Raw genomic sequence first — 6,126 nt, forward strand, 5'->3', positions numbered from 1 at the left:
ATATGCCGTAAAACCAATGGGGCTCACGTCGAACGGCTATTTGAGGCTGGAGTGGTTTTTTATTATATTGCCTTATTACCTTTTTCGGTGAGACAATTTTCCGCTGTTTATTTCTCATCTCATTTGTTTTATCACAATTTGTTTTCTTTTTTCAGGTCAGCCAGGTATTAGTTTTCAGGTAGAGCTTTGGCTATCCATTTTCCTCATCTCACAATCGATTGCGCAAGCTTTCCGCAAAATATTTATGGTCATGTTTTGATCGCCAGAAAACAAAAGCCGATAGCATAATCAGCCTAGAAGAAAAAAATAGTTTAAGAACGCCATGATCAATGTTACACATGAACAATGTTGTTGTTATGTAACTACATATATAGTATACTAGCTTTCCGCCCTGGCTTCGCACGTGCGCAATATTATGCTTATTATATACATATACACCTTCCTCTTCAATTACTCTATCAAAAAATTCCGACATCAATATCCGTTGAGTAATTTAAAAGATCTAAACATACATGAGCATAATGAGTATAGTGACGTATAGACAGCGGGAAGCGACTTTGTTTTATACCTACTATGTAGTGATGCTTTAAGGATCCTAATACTTAAAGAGACCTTCAATTTAATGTAACAATAGTACCTATACTGTTATATAAAATTAAAGGTCTCCACAAGTTTATAAACTAATTAAGTAGTATGGTTCCAGAAAATCTCTGCCAGTCTAGGTAAAGCAAAAAGACACAGAACCACAGACAAATATTTTTCTATGTTACTAAAATTTTCATTTTATTTTCCGGCTGATAAAGTGCTTGTTTCATTTGTACGCAAATCCGAAGGCCGGGCACGGTCGAACGCTGGTGGTCGGCTTCCCCGATTTACGGTCGACCATAGGACAGAGTTAGTACCGCTGTCGTCACGCTTCGTATACCGTCGATTTATATTTTTGCCGATACACGACTACAACGCTGATGCGAGTCCGAATTTATCGATACACACTCCACTACACATTTTTAAATCAGATTTTCAATCAACCAGTGTTTCAGTAACGAGTACTTAGTATTATTATATATATTTTTATTTTTTTAACTTATAACACATAGGTGAGTATGCGCAACGGAATGTTTTGTTTGTTACAATTTAAGTATCTTGAGTCAAAAGTGTTTTTAATCAAAATTTCCAACGTAACAAGAGTAGGGATTTCTCAGTTTGTTTCGCCGAGTTATTTTGTTTTTATGTTCTTGAAATGTCCCTACAAAATTGTAGAAAGGGAGCCGAAAGTACCGTTTGAGCGGGTATCGAGTGCAATGTATCTAAAAAGGGCGAAACGCCTCCCAGCGAGTCTTACCACTGTAGCGATAAACGGATTTCGGAGGGACGGTATTATTCCGTCGTAATAGAGTGATACTTCTTTAGGACTATTTGGGAAACTGATGACACTATTTGGTATTCCCATAAAAAGTTATGATATTATATTTGCGGCTTCAAAATATTACGAACACATAATATCAGAGCAGTTGCCTGCCGCCCTAGATATAATTTTTGTTTTTCTTCTAAGTATGTGGCACTTACTGTGATAACTAATCGATAGGCCATAGGACATTCTTACCCATAAACATTACAAAATCATTCTAAGATGTGATTTTATTTTCTAACTAATAAATCTAATAACACTCATGGTAGCAGCGTTAGGTCGATTATACATCATGTAGTTAAGCTGTAAGCACTTGCTTAGATTTGTGCTTACAAAATGAATTTCCCTTTATGTATATTGTAGATGTAGACATTGTTAACCCTCCTAGTGGGTTTAAAACAAAGCAGGCCGGCAATAGGAGCTGGCATATTGCCTCAGTTCCAACTTTTATGGCCGCTATCTCAGGGTTTATGCCTTATAAAATCTACCGCGGCCACGCAGGCTGGCTGCCGGCTAAAAATACATAGCCAAATAGATATCGCAATTGGTGAGCAATGACATTCTCCCTTGATTAATAAGATTTGTTTATTGCAAATAAGTCGATTTTAGTTAAAATATTCTTATTTTTTCTATGCAATAACTTGAAAAACAATACCCTCGGTGGCGCAGTGATAAAGTTCTTGTCACCGAACCGAGAGGTCCCGGGTTCGATCCCCGGTCGGGTCATGATATAAAATGAACTTTTTCTGATTGGCCCGGGTCTTGAATGTTTATCTATATATGTATTTGTTATAAAATATAGTATCGTAGACTTAGTATCCCATAACACAAGTCTCGAACTTACTTTGGGGCTAGTTCAATCTGTGTGATTTGTCCTAATATATTTATTATTATTATAATGTATAGTTTATAGCTGAGGTATTTCATGCATGCTTATTATTTGAAATTAGGCATTTATTATGATATTTATTATCTGAGACATATAGGTACATGTGTGTACACAAATCATCCAACTAAATCCATTAATGTGTTGGCAGACTACAATACGAACAAGTTTGTATTTACTTTGCATTGGAAATGGCAAACCTCTACATTTCATCCATTTTATGGACTCTCAAGGATAGGAAGATTTCTTTCGGACAAATACGGTAAGCCGTTTTATTTGTAGGCAAATGCGAGGGCTCGTAATGTGGCGGGCTGATGTGGCTGACCTGGCCCAGCCGATGACTTTCATTTCCTTCACGTACTGAAGATAGCTTGCAGCTTCCCGTCGTAAAGTACTGCGCTAGATTTTGTTACCTACTTGTTTCTCACTACGTTTGTTATTTTGCAATGGTGTTACGTTACATACTCGTCTGCTTTGAAATTTTTTCTGTGTTGTTTTAGTCTGTCGATGTAAGAAAAAATTGTGCTGTTTATATAAGAAGAAGAAAGATTGATTTTGGAACACAAACTAATTATTTTTTAGGTTTCGTCATATAAAAGTTCTCACATAACACATTATTCTCACTTGACTTGCTATTTTGTTAATCCGTCATCAACTTACTACACCTTAATTAACAGATATTATGTATAAATATGTACCCTTCTTGGCAGAATGGCGGGAAATCTTATTGGAAATCTTACTTAAGGAAGCAAAGCTGGGAGGTTTGCCCAGCAATGGAACACAAAGAAATCTTAAAAATTATAAATATTGTACGTAAAACATAGGTGACTTTCGAGTTAATTTTCTATATTCCGTCTTCGAGAAAATGAAACATTGAAAGAATCCAATCTAGAACTGAATAAGTTTTTGATGAGTTTTAGAACCTTTGGTGTGACACCTTTTCATTATTTCCAATGGCGTTGACTTACAAGTTTATTTTTTTATAATTGAAAAAGACCGTATATTTAATATTGTTGGATTTATTTCATGTAATCGGTGTCCATGGGCTGTTGTGTTTGCTTACCAGTTTGCCCATTTTACTATTAAAAAAACTTGATACGTCTAAACGTTCTTGACAGCCGGACAACGAAGTGATCCTTTATGGGTTATATTTCTACCTTTTGAGGCACAGAACCTTGAAAACTATTTTAAAGCGAATTTGGCACACTGCAGAACAAAATCCTAATGCACACTAAATCGTCTTTCTCAGCCTTTTTACGGCATAACACAATCCATACAAATTTATTATAAATGCGTATACTCTTTCACCGCTAGATTTTAATGAAATTTGATATGCATGTAGATATGCATATGATATGCATGTTTGATATGTATATAGGCTTTTTTATTCAAAAATCAACCCCTAATGACCCCCTATAATGGGGTGAAAGTTTGTATGAAAATCGTGTCTGGTCCGCTTTCGCAGAGAAATACACGCGGTCGAAGCCGCGGGCAAAAGCTAGTTAATTATAAGTTTTGATTTTCGGGAAATATACATTCCAATCCACTAAGTTTCAATGACTCTCTGGCTTCATTTTCAAGTTTAAACTCCTTTAGAAGATACTTAATTTATTAAGTGCGGTGTTATTCAATGGATAGTCGAGGAAGTTAAGTTTTACGATAACTACTATTATAACTTTACAGCTATTTCTTGGAATGAAACAGATCCCTAAGCGTATGCCAATTTTATCCAATGACGGAAACTTTACAAAATGTGTTGTGGAACTTCGCGGATTGGAATATGCTATACTAACTTTGAGCGTATATATACTCGTAGGTTAATATATAAATGTGTGATGTAGGTACTTAAGTCAATTCTAGAAAAATGATAATAAAGTTGTTCTTTTTTACATGAAAATTACTCAGCTTATATTTGAATAACAGATATGAAAATTTAACAAATCTTTAAAAACACATTCTTTTATGTTATAATTACAATTTTAAATGCAAATATTTGATTACTTTACAATGTTCAATCAAAACGATTTCGATTTCTATTACAAACAATATTTTTACGTGGAAAGTAAGTATTCAATTTGTTTTCCAATGTTTTATTACCTACATATTCAAGGCGCATTCGAGTTCGCGTTAATTAATTGCTCACACACTATTTAATTAATATTTAGTTGAGAATTGTATACTATACTACAATTTCATGCATGCACGAATCGTACCAAATCAATTTACGATTTGGTACGATTCGTGGTAGGTATATGATATGGTAGGTATGTGGAGCTTCCGCATCGAACCTTATCTCTCGGTTTATGGCTCATGCCATCCGTTCGCGGGTGAAATCGACCGTTTCAACCCAGTTAGAGCTAAAATCGCCAACCTATTTAAATATTCGTGGTGAATTACGTAAAAAGGCTGCGTGGCAGGTTTTAACGGAAACACGTTAAGTGGATAAATGGTTTTTACGTTTCGTTTAATAATATATGGACGAAACTCAACGGGCTACAATACCTAAGACAGATTTGTCATGAGCCATATTGATACTTTCAGTTTTAGGTACATTGATTGACACAAGGTGTATCAAATTGCTTATAAGTATACAGATACTATCTTACGTTTTATCCCTCACAGGATAGACAGACTGAGATTCGGGAAATTTAAAATCATGTTTGCTAGCATAACTAGCGGCCCGTCCTGGCTTTAGTAAGTACTACTATAATAAATTACCTACCATAATAAATTCTACACAAAAATCTTCCTTTTGAATTATTCTACCTATCAGGAAATCTCACATCGAAATCCGTTGCCTAGTTGTAAAGATTTTGGTATACATGGGTACAGACAGACAGTGGGAAGCGACTTCGACCTATATAGGTTAATGATGGTGATACCATACCATTAGCTAACGATATGAAATTTTTATATTATTTATTATTTACTTATCTAGATTTTGCTTTTTTATTCGATGAAACGTTGTAGTTTAAAGAATCGGTTGGTTTAGGTGAACTTTCGATATAGGTAAGCTTACAATATTAGTAAATAAATTTATTTCCTGTAAGAGAGCTTTCGATGGAATGGTAAGAAAATATTTGAGCTTGAAAGCGCAACGAAAGTGCGTGCTTCCGCTCGCAAAATATACTATTTCCCGACGAGCGACAGTAAGGTTGTATTATTTGGTAAACGATGTTTCCAAAGCAATAAAATCTATGAATCGTGAAGTTGAGTAGATTTTGTTTTACCAACTTAATATAAGCTCGTGTAAGTAGTTAATAAATATAATATTTGGTTTTTGTTATTTGGTTTGCAAATTGTGCCGGAGAATTAGTTTAATATTAAAAAAAAAAAAAACAATTTTTAAATCTTTGATTATAAAGAAGTTCGACAATATTTTAATGTAAATAAGTAGGTTGAAAATGGAGAGCAATGGCGACCACTCGTACAACCTAAGGTACGAGTCCACAGTCACTCGTGCTACCAGTCACTTTTGCTCTCTAAAGTAGTTTACTCCTGAGCTCGTATCTACTACAAGCAATCACTCGTACTCTTTCGTTTCGCTTAAGTGTTTTTATAAGTCGTTTTTTATACTTTACAGTAAATAAAACTTGACGCTTCTATAAATTGTTATTCCAGTGTTCACCAATATTATCACTCTTTTGACTTCGCCATAAAATACAGACACTTTTTTCACAGACTCATCAAGCGTTGTGGGTAGAATATCCGCCAAATCTTATTAACTGAATTTGGAATTACGTAGTTACGTAGACGTTATTAGCTAACTTAACTAAGTTAGCTAATAACGTCTACTTAGTTAAGTTAAAGCTAACTTAGTTAAGTTAGCTAA

The sequence above is a fragment of the Plodia interpunctella genome, chromosome 7 (genome assembly GCF_027563975.2).
Source record: "Plodia interpunctella isolate USDA-ARS_2022_Savannah chromosome 7, ilPloInte3.2, whole genome shotgun sequence".
Lineage (NCBI taxonomy): Eukaryota > Metazoa > Arthropoda > Insecta > Lepidoptera > Pyralidae > Plodia > Plodia interpunctella.